We start from the raw sequence: 16,203 nt of genomic DNA on the forward strand, positions 1-16,203 counted from the left end.
AACTGAGAAACCTGTCAAGAGGAGGAAAGCAGAGAGGGGGTCTTTGATGGTTTCATTTGGATTTTAACATCCTAAACCATTCAAAATTAGACTTCAGGCCTTACAGCTACTCTCCCTCAGCCACTGAACCAAGGCAATAAGCAAAGTGCTTCTAAGGACTGTCGGCTTGTAGTTGATACAGGCAAAGCATCCTTGTCAGGATTCTTAATGCAGGCAGACACGTGGATGTTTATTTTAGATCATTTGCTCTGACAAGACTGTCGATTTGGAGTTGCTGCAACTGTGGGTTAGGGAAGTACTGAAAGCGGCTGCAGGCAGATAAAACCCCTTAAAGGGGGCTTCAGGGGAGGAAGGCCAATATCCTGATGAAGTCTTCTTACATTTACTTTGAACTTGCAAAAACTAAAGTGAAATCAGTGTATTTTCAGGAGTTAATGCAACAAAGAAATAACCATGGCAATTTCCTGCATTTCATGACACCAAGGAAAGAAAAGGGGAGGAGGTGAATTCAAACCACACATATATATTATAAATACCATAGTAAAATTAAGTAAGAAAAGAAACACTGGAAAGAGTGAAGTATGTGAAAAACAGAGGACAAAGTATGGGTTGCTTTTTTGTTGTTGTTCACACAAGTAGAAACTAAAGCCAGTCCATATTTCCATGTTTTAATTTCTGCAACTTTTGCTGTAAAAATCATCAAGACAGCCAGGTGCAGTGGCTCACACCAGTAATCCCAGTACTTTCGGAGGCCGAGGCGGGTGGATCACCTGAGATCGGGAGGTGGAGACCAGACTGACCAACATGTTGAAACCCTGCCTCTACTAAAACTACAAAATTAGCCCAGCGTGGTGGCGCATGCCTGTAATCCCAGCTACTTTGGGAGGCTGAGGCAGGAGAATCGCTTGCACACAGGACACAGAGGCTGCAGTGAGCCGAGATGGTGCCACTGCACTCCAGCCTGGACAACAAGAGCGAAACTCCATCTCAAAAAAAAAAAAAAAAAAAAAAAATATTCAAGATTTAGAAAAAAGTCAGCAGAGGAGTACTCTTGGTCAGTTGGTAGCATATACTGCTGAAGTAAGATAAATGGCTTCTGATTTTGAAAAGCAATTATTCTGCAGAAAGCATATAGTCATCCTTTTAGTGTGATGAACAATGTGTTTACTATAAAATGCTAATTAACCCTTCAAATTATTAATGTAATTATTGTTCATCTAAGGACATAAATCTGACAGTCCCTAAGGACAGGGGTGTTTCTCATTTTAAAGAAGCATGCTAAAGCACTTTTGTGCTTACCTATGTGCTTATTTTAAACTAAATCACACTTAAAAGACAGGAGAAATTTAAATTTCACCAAGTTGCCAGTCATTTGAAGTGGACAAAGATGCTCAGAACTAAGAAAAGAGATTCTGAAACACACTGAAACTTGTAATCATAAGTAAGGCATTATTTTTAGGCCTATCAAGCAGATTTAAAGGTATGTACTGTGAATTTCTCATTTAATCTCTGATCAGGCATTTTACTTGGGTCTCTCTGAAAGAATCATTTGGGCAAGGAATAAAACAAAAGGTAGTGTTACTCTGTTCCCTAACTATAGAAAATTTTGGAGTGGGTCTATTTATTTGTAGTTCTTACAAAACTCCAAAGTTATGTGTCCTCAGGGTTATCTTGCTCTCCTATCCTCCCTGCCTTCTTTGAATAGAGAGGTACCCTCTGGTTGTCTGCAATAAATAAAATTATCTTGCTGCAAAGATGAAAAGCACATTAGAAATTCACCAATCAAGTTCTAGGGGAAAGTCAGTAATTTCAAGAAAGACAAAAGGGAGAAGGATGTGAGAGAGGCAATCCAAAAATGTCTGATATACAAGACAATCCACCTTCATCAAAAACACCACTTAAGTTGCTCATTAAGAACCGGTAGAATCTCTAAGAGCTGGAAATGCTGTCAGAAGACAGACCCTCATTTTCAGATGTCTGAGATTTCTTCTTGAACATCCCACAAGTTTAGCACATTCAAATGTTTAAAATAAAACTGACCTTCCCTCTCAAAAGTTGTTCCATCTTTTATATTCTGCATCTCAACACATGAGATCTCTTCTACCAATTCAAATAAACTGGAAATTTCAAAGCTGTCCTTGACCATTCTTTCATTACTACCGCCCCCAGTATGGTCACAACTTCTGCTAATTCCGTATCTAAAAGGTCTCTTGGCTCTGTCTCTTGCTCATCAATCCCATTTTCTTCCCCTAATCCATGCTGCATGCTCTACTGTCAGCCTTGCTGACTTCTAGACTTCAGACACATCTAACTCCAATCCATCGTTTCATTGCTATTAAAATTACAAACATCGTGGACTGTTTAAAATCACCCTTCAAAAAGTTTCTTATAGTATTATTGATATAAAGCCTCAGATCACTTTGCGCTTTAAGTCTACACTTCAAAACATTCTTCTAAATGCATCATAGTAATTAGGCTAACAATAAGAAAGATTACTTAAATCGAAAAGTGTTTGCTAAAGAAACTAGAGTAAAACCTAATGGCCAAAAAGTAGAATGAGAAAAGGGCTTCGGAGTCAAGAAGTCCTGAACTGTTTCAGCTTACTAGCTGAGGGTAGATTCATCAAATCCCTTCACCTCCCAGTGGCAGTTTCCCACTCTTAACATGGGGAATATAGTCCCGACTTTGGGAGCTGTCCAGGGCTTTAAATGTGGTAACAGGGTTAAGTATCTAATGTAGAATGTCAGAACTCAACACATAATTGCTATTATTATTCTTTGTAATAATTCTGTTTTTTCTTCCTTATCCAAAATTCGGGTTTTTCTTCCTTATCCAAAATTCGGGTTTTTCTTCCTTATCCAAAATTCGGGTTTTTCTTCCTTATCCAAAACTAAACCTATTGCAGAATTCACACTTGGTGATGGTACACAATTCTAGTAAGTTTTATTCTGATTTTCCAGCCCAAATCCTGTGAATGGCAGCAAACTGAAAAGTAGGAAGAGTGAAAATGTTGAGAAATAGTAGATGACAGCAGGAAAGCTTAAGGAGACATGTTAACGTACAGATGAAAGAACTCAAAATGAACAGTAATAGGGAAACAGCCCTTGCTAGCCCAGAGGCACCCACCGTGTAAGGCATGAGGAAAGAATATAATACGGTGGTAAAGGCACAGATTTTGAACTCTGGCGGCATGGGTTTGAATCTCAGCTTCTCTGCTGACTAGATTACGGTCTTGGACAAGTTTCTCAACCTCTCTGGGCCTCAGTTTCATCCCTGTAAAATGAAGGCAATCATGGTACCTATGACATAGAGTTATATTTAAGTAAACATAGAAGTAAATAACTTATTTGCTGAAAGGCACTTAGAACAGTGCTGGACCCATAACGAATGACCACAAAAGCACTCACTTACATCACTATAGCACAGTATCATCAATAATGCTTATCTGAAAGACTGAACCATCAAAAACTGCGATTATGTTCTGTGTCTTCTATTTTTAAAGAGAAGTGGCAATACCATTGAGAATTAGTTCAATCAAAAATGGTACATTCTGGCCAGGCGTGGTGGCTCACGCCTATAATCTCAGCACTCTGGGAGGCCTGAGGCAGGTGGATCACCTGAGGTCAGGAGTTCAAGACCAGCCTGGCCAACATGGTAAAAACTCGTCTTTACTAAAAATACAAAAAATTAGCCAGGCATGGTGGCATAGGTCTGTAATCCCGGCTACTTGGTAGACCGAGGCAGAAGAATCACTTGAACCCAGGAGGTGGAGGTTGCAGTGAACCTGTATCGCGCCACTGCACTCCAGCCTGGGAGACAGAGGTAGACTCTGTCCTTAAAAAAAAAAAAAAGAAAAGAAAAAAAGAAAGAAAAAAAAAAGAAAAAATTCTAATGAAGGTCTGGTGCTTAAGATAGAAAATTTCAGTTATCTGAAATACTTACATATCTGAAATTCTACTGAGAGTTAACAGAAAAATGAGATACTTTTAGAATCTGAATTTTTAAGTTGATGTTATTTTTAGCACATTAAAAAGAGTCATTTTGTTTTTCCATGCCTCCAGAATTGAAAGGAGAGAGAGACTCTTTTGAAAAGAGTTCCTGAGCATGGCCATGGTGATGCTCCGCCTCAGTGGAAATTTCTCGGATGGGGAGAGGGAGAAGCTGAAGTAGTAGGGGAAGAATGGGACATGACACAAATATTCCTAAGTGACCTAAAGATCCCATATATGAGATTGCCAGATCTCAGAAGAAGCCTCTCCTACCATGGACACAAGTGTGTCACAGACACCTTTCTTCTCTTTTCTGAAAAGAAACCACAAAACAAATCGACTTATTCCTGTTCCCTTAATTGAGAGAAACAGGAGATGGTGGTTCTCAAATTTTTACAGATGGGTGAAAACGGCTTACAAAACTCTTGTGAATAGACTGTCTCAGGCTACCAGGTATCTTCACATTAGAGACCTTTAAAAATAGTAAATCATTCCAAAAATGCTGTACTGAATGTTCAATCTAAAAGAAGATTAAAATCATTTATCATCATCATTCATAACTTTTTCACTGTATCTCATCAGGGGAACGAAAACAAGAATTGTATTGATAAATGGCCCCAGTTCAGGCTAATTTTGACAATAAGTTAACATAGGCTTCAATATTTCAATCTCAATTTTTGGAATAAATTTTCTGAAGGTTGAAAGAAATGCCTGCCCGATGCCAAGAAAACTTAAAAACCACTGTGCCATCCTACAGTGTAGCATCTTTTCTCAAGTAATCCTTCCCAATAATCTTAGAAAACCTAAACAAAAAGGTTGCCAGGCCTTTGTAGTCAAAAAGATTGGCTGACATTGTCTTTCGACTATAGTTGTGAGCGCCAAATAAATATCTGATAGGTAATTCAAGAAGATACTGATTTTATTTCCTAACAGAATCTACAGGATTCTCTTAGTATTCATGGCTTAGCCCCAAATAATAACCAAGTTTTTCATGGATAACATCCAGCTTAAGGATTACTAAAAGCCTGACATTAATATTTACCTTTTAAAAAACTAGAAAGCAAATTTGAGAGCATATAAAAATAAAAATCTACTGAAGTCAAGTACTTTATCCCATCAATACATGAATATCTATTAGTATTAAGCATGATATGATTAGCTCAATAAATACAAGGAATTTCACAAAATTCTCGCCTTTTTCTAAGAATAGCAAAAATAATGTCTGACATTTATTAAACACCTCCTGGTTTCCAGGCCCTATGCTAATGGGTTTAGCTGTGTTATTTCCTTTTACCATCTCATTAACCCTATCAAGAAGATAGCATCACAGACTCCATTTAATAATTAACGTTTAGAAACCCTAAAGAACATGCCCAACATCTTACCTCCAAACCTGCCTTTAATTCATCATAATATACAAATTTTGTTTGTAGTAGAAAAAGGAATATAAGTCAACAACTTTAACATAATAAACTATATTTACCTTAAGCTGACAGCCAATATCTACTAATGGCAAACAAAAAAATCTATGCTTACTATCACCATGATTATGTGAGACTGTCAGTAAGCTCTTGTTAATGCAATAAGACAGAACAAAAAATAAAACAGATTTAAACATAGAAAAGAAAGAAGAATATAGATTAAAATACAAATAAATATCCATACTTAGGAAGATACTTTCTTTTATTGAAGGAGATAAATTTTCCAAGCATAAATATATGAAAGGAAATATATACCAGTGATATATTTCCCTACACACAAAACATCAAAATCAAAAGGCAAAAACAGACAGTAAAAATATATAATATCAATGAATATAATGGACCATACCTCAAGAAAAAAAAATGAAATGAAAAGGCAACAAAAAAATTGGGGAAAAAAAAAACCTTACAGTAGTTATGAAGAACACAAAGACCCCATATAAAAGATATTAACAGTTTACATCTGGGCGTGGTGGCGCATGCCTATAATTCTAGCACTTTTGGAGGTCAAGGCGGGCAGATCACAAGGTCAGGAGTTTGAGACCACCTGGCCAACATGGTGAAACCCCGTCTCTACTGAAAATACAAAAATTAGCCGGGTGTGGTGGCTCGTGCTTGTAGTCCCAGCTACTCAGGAGGCTGAGGCAGGAAAATCGCTTGAACCTGGGAGGCGGAGTTTGCACTATTGCACTCCAGCCTGGGAAACAGAGTGAGACTGTCTCAAAAAAAAAAAAGAAAGAAAAAAAAAGATATTAACAGTTTACATAGAAAATGCAAGTGGATTAATATGTAAAAAAAATTAACTTCACTAGTAATTGAGTGTAATCTTAAAAAATAAGGTATGCTTTATACCTACCAAAATAGCAAACATTTCAAATATTTTTTGAGGACATACTGCAACAATTACTTGTAGAAGGGTAAATGTCTCTAACTTCTCTGGTCAGAAATGTATCAACAAATACAGACTCTTATACACTTCCTATCCTTTGCTATGGTCTGGATGTTTGTGTTTCCTCAAAATTCATATGTGAAAACCTAATCACCAAGGTGAGGATATCTGGAGGTGGGGCCTTTGGCAGTTGACTTAGCAATTGATTAGGCCCTTTTATAAGGTCACGCAGGGATTACTGTCCTTTTTATAAAAAAAGGCCTGAGAGAGACACACTCCCCCCTCCTTCATTTAAGGTCTCATGGAGAAGGCACTGTCTATGAACAAGAAACTGAATATGCCTATGATGTGACTTTGGACTTCCCAGTCCTCCAGAACTGTGAGAAATACATTTCTGTTGTTGATGAGCCACCCATTTGGGATATTTTGTTGTAGAAGCCCAAACGAATTAAGACACCCTTTGGTGTAATAATTCCTGTGATACATATTTACCCTAAGGAAACAATTAAAATTAGAAAAATAATTTACATAGAAATATATTCTTTGAAATTTTATATCTAGCACTGAAAAGAATGAAACCAGCCTAGCTATTGAACAATAGAAGAATGGTTAATTTTATTTCAGTCTTTCGACAGAATGTTAAGCTTTTAAAATGTTTCAATATTTACTTAAAGTGATCTATCTCAAAATGTAACTATCAAAAGCTAAATGAAAAAAGGATAGAATATTTATATACAATATGATCTCATGTATCTCTATATTAAGAGAAACAGATTGAAAGTAAACTATATGAAAATGTTGTGAGTCAATATTTCTGTGTGGCAGGTATATAGTTGATTTTGATTTACATTTTTATCCATTTCTACATTTTACAAAGTTTCTACAAGGAACTGTTATAACACTTATACTTTAAAAAAAAAGTTATAAATATGAAAGTGCCTAAATTAATAGTATCCTGTGGGTGAATAATTTGGTACTATCTCAATTTTTGTCAGCCAGGAACTCCGGTATTAGTGACCTATTTTCATCCATACATCTATTCAACCTTCACAAATAAAACAGCTTCCATGTCATTGTTCATGTTCATTAGAGTGAACTGATGCCAATGACCAACAGTGTGGTCCTGATGGCAAGCACACCTCTCAGACTGCAGTTCTGGAGCCGGGCTTTCTTACCACAGACTGTCAGTCCTACCAAAAGAAGTAGAGAATGGAAGAAGAGTGAGAAGCCAGAGGAAGACAACTGCCAGGGTCTGAACTCAAAGTTGAAGCAACATGTTCTTCAGTGCAATGATGAATCTGTCAAGGCAACATGGTACTCGTTCCTGATTACCCTCAGACCATTAACTGTGAGGACCTACAGGAACATGTTTTCACCATTTGGGATATGTGTCAGTTTGCTCAATTCAATAAATAACCAGTTCTCACTCGACAAAACAGTTGGAATTCATTAAAGTCTGCTAAATTTTGTGATAAGGATGCATGTGATTTCCAGAGTGAAGTGCCTTCATGAAATACTTTCCAAACAAGTTTGACGACACTTTGAGCAAACCCCTTCTTTATTCTAAATATCTACAGAATTATATGTGTATACACAGACATCATTATATGTCTGCCAGCCAACTACACTGTACATCAAGAGTCATACAGAGACAGAGAGATTTACAGTCTTCTAGTGCTTTGAAATCAACAATATCTACCCAATTAAACTCAATGCTTGTCCATGGTGGAGGAAACATTAGATGAATTATTTCAAATTCTAAGCACTGATTGTATAGGGGCAATGGATAAGTGAAATGACTCTTTTTCATTTTAAATTCTGTTGCATTTTCCCCAATTTTGTCTCACTGAGTGTATGTTACTTTTATAGTGGGGGAAAAACCCCTTACAATATTTAATGTTCTCCTCCCTTGCAGAAATTAAAACCTGGCAAGGAGGACAGATTTTACAGCTAGCTATATGCCAGTGTAAAGAGTGCTATACCTACAGTGCAAAGTTCTAGGGGAGTTCACAGGGGAAGGAGAAGATTAATTCTGTCCAGGAAGGAGGAGGCGCCATGAGGATGAGTGAGCTAAACAGAGGAAGCAGTTTATGAAATGAGCCTTGATGGATGAGTAATATTTTTATCTGGCCAAGAAGAGTGTTCCAAGAGAAAGATCAGCATGTAGAAACTCAAACATGAGAGTAGAGCACATACTAGGGGAAGGACAGTTAATCTGGAGTGACAGCCCTTATCTGATGTGGTAACCCCAATTGTCAATCCCTTCCAACTCAATGTTTAGTCTTCATTAACTTTTAATTTCTCAATATGCATTTGGGTTAAAACTGATTTCTTATTTTACCACGGTTCACAGTAAGTAGGACTGCATGCCTCATCTGTCTCAATCTGAAGATTATTTCAAAAATGAAACTAATTTCAAAATTAAACGGATTTAAGTATTCAGCCAATTCATTTGATTTGCATTTTAGAGATTTCTGTTGAGAAATTATAATGATTCCTCACAGCTCATTATTTTTCACAATTTGATTAAAGGTTCTGTAACTTAGCTAATTCAGGTGTGGAAAAACATTTAGGCAAACAGTTTTAAGTGATTTTATGACATGCGTGTGGATGTGAACAGTAATACAAGTTAGAAATTCTTTCGGGTATTTTAGTCAGAGTCTTCACTGAATCAACAGAAAGCCAGATGAGGGAAATCATTTGATGGCAACAAAAGGACTGGGGCTCTCATCTCTGCTCCTCCCATCTACTAGGCAAGAAATTACAGCCAATGATAAACTCTGAACCTTGTTTTCCCATCTGTGAAACAGACATAATAGTACCATGCACTCTTTACTTCACAGGATGATTAAAATCACATCAGGTAGCACATGCCATGGTTTATGCAATTCTTAAAGCCCTTAGAGCTCATCTTATGAGTTCTGTAAATTCTGCTCTGAGAAGCTTCATTCAGGGTCCCCTCACAGCAAAATGAAGGCATGGTTGAGACAGGCTCAATGACACTGCTGCAGGATGGGTGGGGCTCCCCTTCTCACATCTCTACTTAAGTCTGAGGAGTCCTCGATTACCTGCTTTACATAGTAGGCTCCAGAAAACCTTTCATACAAAGAAAATATCCAACAGTTTAAAAGGATTGAAAAACACGGATTTATCCCAATTGGCTCATTTTACGATGAGAAAAGTAAAACCCAGAGAAGCTAAGTAACTTCCCCAGCTTTAAGTAACTACAAACTGGCAAGGCAGATGATTGAATCCAAGCCTTCTGTCTCTAAGTTCAATGCCTTTTCTACTATAGCCTATGGTGAAGTTACACAAATATTACATACTGACATGGAAGTACTAAGAATCAGGACAGTTCTGTACAGGAGATATGATATCACCTAGACAGTATGAAAATTCCATTCAGCAATATAAAATGAATTTGTGTACTTATTCAATAAATATTAAGTGTCATATGTGTCCCAGACACTGTTCTAAGCACTGCTTTCAGCCCTATAAAATTCAGTTTCCAACAAAGAAGTTATGATGTCTAAGCTTAACACTGGAATAAAACATCTCCATTTTTGCTGAAATGGATGAATAGTTAGTATAGTAGTATAAATGTGGTTACTGCCCATGCAAAAACACCTCTTTAATTTCTGTAGTGATATAAACACTAATCTGCTTGTATCTGGGCCCACTCTTTCTGAAATTTCTATTATTAATTTGCTCCTTCTATCAAAAGCTAACACGCCACTTGTGGAGTACATTCCACCTACTTTCACTTTCAAGGAGCTGGATCCTACAAGCATCTCCTTTCTCTTCTGTATATTTATTTTCTCTCTGGTGATCATTTTGCAGCACATACATATGCTCCAGTGACTGTCACCTTAAAAACAAAACAAAAACCTTCCTTGCCCCCATGACCAACTGCCACTCAATTTCCTTTCTTCTTTTCCAAGCAAGTATTTTTGGAAAGACTTGTCTGCAGTCACTGTGGCCTTCCCACCCTTACCCCCACCCCATCTGTTGTCAAAGGCAAGCTCCACTGCTTCTCCCCTCTGGAATATGAGAACAGGGATCCTGCCCATTCACCATGTATCCCAGCACTCAAAACAGCACCCAGCATATGCTTAGCTCAGTAAATATTTGTGGAATGAATAAATCCATCTAGAACCATACAGTGATTTAGTGAATTACATAATATACAGCTTGTCAGTTTCTCATATATTTCAGAAAGATAGGTCACAATATATGCCAAATTTTACTTGATTACAAATTAAATTACTTCAGTCACTATTTGAAAAAACTTATAATGACCCAGAATGCTAGAGTAAAGCAAACGTATAAATGTAATTTAACTCCTACCAAACTTGTGACAGGATATTTTTGTGTAAGTTGGGAAAATAATTCTAAAATCCATTTGGAAGAATAAATATTTAAAAATAACCAGGAAGACTTGACAAAGAAGAATAATGTGGATAAAACCGCACTGCCAGATATAAAAACTGTGTTACAAAATAACAGTAATTAAAACAGCGTGAATCTGGCACAGGATGAGAGATCAAAAACAGAATACAGAGTTCAGAATTGAGCTCAAGTGTATTTGGGGATTTGGTAAATAAAAAAGATAGCATTTCTAATAGGGAAGGAAATAATGGTTATTCAAGAAAAGGTATTAGGACAATTGCCTAGGTGCTTGCTAAATAAGTAAGTATCCCTCCCTTACTCCTCACACTGAACTCCAAGTAAATTCATAATAGAAAATAAAGCATTGGAAAACCTTTTTCTAGCCTTGCAGTGAGGAAGGCCTTTTGAATGTATCAACAAAACTAGAACCATAAAGAAAACCACTGACAGATGACAGACGCTACTTAGAAGTGAAAAGAAATATATATATGGTAAAAGCAGAACAAAGTAGAATAGGAAACCCTGTCAAGAAGATTAAAAGGTGAACAAAAATCTAGCAAACACTCTCGCTACATACATACAACAAAGGGTTACAAAAAAGTTATGTTTCATCAACAGGGAAAAGAATATCCTGAGACATAAATAGGCAAAAGAAATAGATAAACTACAAAATAACAAATATAAATGATCAGTAAACACATGAAAAGATGGCCAGTCTCATGAGTAATCAAAGAATGCAAGTTAAAATATTGAATTGTGTTTACCTATTAGCCAGCTAAAATAAAAAAGACTGACAATACGCTGGGGTTCAAAAGGGGATAGAAAATGGAAGTCTTATGCTCTATCAGTGAGAGAATAAACTAGTATGTTTCTGAGAGTTGGTATGGCAACTAATATAAAATATCCATTAAGGGAACAATCAGACAATTAATACATGATACAAATTTCACAGTCATTTGTAATTGAAAAAAAGTCCATCAGGAGATTATTGAATATGTAATAGTTAATCCATACAAGGAACTATCATAGAGACCTGATTATGGAGATCAACATTTTTGAAATGTAGAGAGACCCACAGTGCTCGCTTCAGCAGCACATATATACTAAAATTGGAATGATACAGAGAAGATTAGCATGGCCCCTGCGCAAAGGTAACACGCAAATTCGTGAAGCATTCCGTATTTTTTTTTTTTTTTTTTTTTTGAGACGGAGTCTCGCTCTGTCGCCCAGGCTGGAGTGCAGTGGCCGGATCTCAGCTCACTGCAAGCTCCGCCTCCCGGGTTCACGCCATTCTCCTGCCTCAGCCTCCCGAGTAGCTGGGACTACAGGCGCCCGCCAGGTCGCCCGGCTAGTTTTTTGTATTTTTAGTAGAGACGGGGTTTCACCATGTTAGCCAGGATGGTCTCGATCTCCTGACCTCGTGATCCGCCCGTCTCGGCCTCCCAAAGTGCTGGGATTACAGGCTTGAGCCACCGCGCCCGGCCAGCATTCCGTATTTTTACAAACCTACACATCCTGTACATGTATCCTGGAACTTAAAATGAAAAAAAAAAAAAAAAACAAATGAAAAAGAAAACATAACAATCCAATAAAAAATGAAAACAGGCAAAAATTTAAAAATAAATAAAAAGAGATCTGCAATATGTCAGGTGGAAAAAGCAGATTCTAAAACTATTCTACCTCCTCAATATTTCTTGACCCAATGCCCTTCCTCCAACTTCATCATTACTCTGCAACATCCTCTCTCTCCTGGTCCTCCAGTCTCCTCTCACGCCTTCCTCCTGTTGATCTTCCACACTGCAGCTGTGGGGAGAGTCCTACAATGCTAGCATCTGAATCTTTTGCTCCTCACTTAAAAATTGTAATAGCTTGCCATTGCTCAGAAAGGTTACTGCCCTTGCCTGATATGCTCGTACCTCCAGCCCCCTCTCTTGCCTCTCTCTCCCACTTGATCTAGTCACCTTATTTCAGTTCTTCTGTTCCCGCCCTACCCCACTCCCGACTCCAGCCTTGCTCCTTTGCATTTGTTCTCTGTCTGGAACCTTCTTTGCTCACACTCCACCTCCCATCTCCACACTGTGCCTATTAATACCTCTACACCTTTACGCACTCAGCACAGATGTCATGTCCTCAGGGAAGTCTTCCCTGTTTACTCACTCTAAATCAGCTCCCCTTTTGTATACAGTCGGTATCTGCAGATGCAGAAGCTGTGGATACAGCCTGGCTGTAAATGACTCGAGGGGTTGAAGTATCCACAGGGAGTCCTGGAACCAATCTCCATGGATACAGAGGACAGGCTGTACTCTCACAGTTCTCTTCATTCTTCCTCAGTCACCTTGTTACAGCTTGGAATTACGTATTTCTAGATTATATCATGACTATCCATCTCCATCTCCACGCTGAGGACAAGGACTATGTCTCCCTTCCTCATCATTGTATCTCTGCTACATATTAAACACATTTTAGAGACTGACATGATCACACACTGAAGCATCTTGAGTGAAGGAAGGAAAGGCTAGAATAAGGACTTGCTACTCTATTACTTGACAATCGATAAGAAATAGATGAAGAGTTTTAAGAACTTTTTAATTATTATGGTAAATATGTGCATAATTCATCACAAATTTTGAACCAGGAAAGAAGGCATTTTTTTCCTGCTATATTTGTCCTTCCCAAATCAGAGACTCGGTGGTGCACTGTCTGGCTGTTGCACCTCACTTCCAGGAACAAGAGGGCAGTCTCATCCCCAGTGGCGACTGCCCGGGTCAAATTTACAGCAAACTCTGGAATTCTGATGCTGAGAACCTCTTGAACCTCCTGAACCCGGTGGCCTTATCTCCTAAATGTTGTCCATAATGAAGCCAGTTTTATTTTCCATTTGTATGCTGTAAATCAGAAATTCAATGTTGAATTGATTCCAGATTTCTTCTTCTTACTCTCTGTTGCCATGTTCCTAAGATAGTTTCACTTTCTTGGGAAAATTTCACTATAAACCAAAAAAGGGGAAGATCAACTGCCCCTTATCTTCTTTCTCTTTTCCTAGGCTTTCCACACCACACTTCACAGTGCCCATCAAATCCAGCCATACCCACCTAGGAAACTCAGGACAGATATTTTGCTTCCCACAGTTATCAAATGGCTCCCAGCTTGACCTTGTATTTTTAAAATTTGGAATTGTCAGTGTTTATTTGTCAATGCAGTGAAGAATCCAGGGCTTTGCATAGAGCCCAGCCATTTCTCCCAGGTAGGCTACTCTGACCTCACTTAAGAAAGTGAAGGACATTTGGAGAAGACTGCAGTGGTTCAAGGTGGCTAATGGTTTTATTTTTTAAGGATGCAAGAAACTAACAGTGCATTTTGGCATCAAATACAAATTATATAAATTGTGTATAGCTGTAGGCAGATTGGCACCTGGGGATAGTGGGTGGTTGAAGATTTATAGTCAATATTTAGTCAACAGCTCAGTCACTGTCATAGATAGAAATGTCTCTGACTTCCTTTAAACATTATTTGCTACTTCATGTTAGTAAGTTTAGGTAATCATTTTCCTGATCAGTCATATAAAAATAATTTTTAAAAAATACATCTCAAAGACATTTGACATAATAGAAAATGGGGCTGGGTGTGTGTTTATATACATGGTGTAATTGAAAGAGATTTCCAGTTGGCAGACCTGCAGCAGGCCATTTAACATTTCTAGAACTAAGAATCCTTACCTGTAAAATTTAAAAATAAACCAAATTAGGTCCGAAGCCCTACTCTCCTTCTCATTAATTTTTTAATTTACGTAATAATCTGATGGTATCTCACTTACAGCATTAATCAGATCTGACTTGTGTTTTAGGCGTCTGAGTTTGTCATACTTTAGCCACTCCCTCTACCTCCCCCAAGTTCAGGCCCTGGAAGCCAGGGATTTTGTTTCATTCATTTGTATGTTCCCTGCTATACCCAGAAATTGTCTTGAATGCTCAGGTGCTCAGAACAGATTCCCAATCGAATGTGAGTGGCCAGGAGTGAGCAGTACCTCTAATACCACAGTTATATAGTCTGGATTGTCTCCCCAAAATTCCATGTTGAGGTTCTACCCTGCAGAACCTCAGAACACAACCTTATTTGGAAACAAGGTTCTCACAGATGTAATTAGTTGTTAAGATGAGGTCATTAGGGTGAGCCCTAATCCAATATGACTGGGGTTCATATAAAAATGGGAAACTTGTGCACAGACACACACACACACAGGAAGAGTGTCATGCAAGAAAGAAGGCAATGATTGGGGTGAGGCTTCTACACCCCAAGGAATGCCAGTGGTCACCAGTAAACGCCCAGAAGCCAAAGGAGAGGCTTGGAACATCCCTCAGAGGGAGCCAACCCTCCAAACACCTTGATCTTGGAATTCCAACCTCCAGAACTGCAAGACAATAGATTACTGCTGTGTAAGCCACTCAGCTTGTGGTACTTTGTCACTGCAGCTCTAGGAAGAAATACGCTCACTGCTTCACCACTTGCTGCCTCAATAGAGGTAGAGCAACGAACTCCTCAGGGCCTCCATGGTGTTTACCAATGTCGCTGCCAGAGGGCCAAGCCCACCTGGCCCTCACTACGTGTAATCTCTGCATCTGACTACCTCCCTCACCCTGTCTCTCCATCCACCCTCCTGCATGGCCTTGGGGTATTTCAACATTCTCCACCTTTTCTTACAATGGTCCTTCCACCTCCTTGCCCTAAGAGGAACCTGTGTTCCCCTGGAGGAAACCGCTGTCTAGAATCTGCAGCTACCTTCAGTGGAGACTATTAGTCATTCACACTCCTCATGCCTCAAGGCCAAGACTTTGAGTTGTTCAAGACTTCTTCCTCCTCCCCTTGCAAAACCTCCCACTTCTTTAAGGTTCACACTGTACCCTCTACCCTCTGTCCCCTTATCATAGTTACATCATTCACAGATACTGAGAGAAAAGTGGTAAAGAATACGGCTCTGGCCGGGCGCGGTGGCTCAAGCCTGTAATCCCAGCACTTTGGGAGGCCGAGACGGGCGGATCACGAGGTCAGGAGATCGAGACCATCCTGGCTAACACTGTGAAACCCCGTCTCTACTAAAAAAAATACAAAAAAAAAAAAACTAGCCGGGCGAGGTGGCGGGCGCCTGTAGTCCCAGCTACTCCGGAGGCTGAGGCAGGAGAATGGCGTAAACCTGGGAGGCGGAGCTTGCAGTGAGCTGAGATCCAGCCACTGCACTCCAGCCCGGGCGACAGAGCGCGAGACTCCGTCTCAAAAAAAAAAAGAATACGGCTCTGGGGCCAGGCTGTCTGGGTCTGAGAACTAACAGACTTGACACTCACTAGCAGTGGTGCTTGGGAAAGTTTACCAACCTTTGTAACCCTCATTGTTCTCATCTATAAAATGAATGTAACAATGATATATACAATTCATAGTGCAGTGCCTGGTACTTGATAAGCAC

General features: G+C 38.8%; 1 protein-coding gene, 1 long non-coding RNA gene and 1 other non-coding gene across 4 annotated transcripts in view; 2 read left to right on the plus strand and 1 right to left on the minus strand.

Moving 5' to 3' along the window:
* CDH20 (cadherin 20) overlaps window positions 1-16,203 on the plus strand; it is a 231,459-nt gene that overhangs the window by 53,108 nt on the left and 162,148 nt on the right. The gene's annotated exons all lie outside the window — the stretch shown is intronic.
* LOC115895512 overlaps window positions 1-16,203 on the minus strand; it is a 285,166-nt gene that overhangs the window by 51,649 nt on the left and 217,314 nt on the right. The gene's annotated exons all lie outside the window — the stretch shown is intronic.
* On the plus strand, window positions 11,826-11,934 carry LOC115895612. The gene has a single exon (XR_004055792.1). It is a non-coding gene; the product is annotated as a U6 spliceosomal RNA (small nuclear RNA).

This window comes from Rhinopithecus roxellana, chromosome 21 (assembly GCF_007565055.1).
Source record: "Rhinopithecus roxellana isolate Shanxi Qingling chromosome 21, ASM756505v1, whole genome shotgun sequence".
Classification (NCBI taxonomy): Eukaryota; Metazoa; Chordata; class Mammalia; order Primates; family Cercopithecidae; genus Rhinopithecus; species Rhinopithecus roxellana.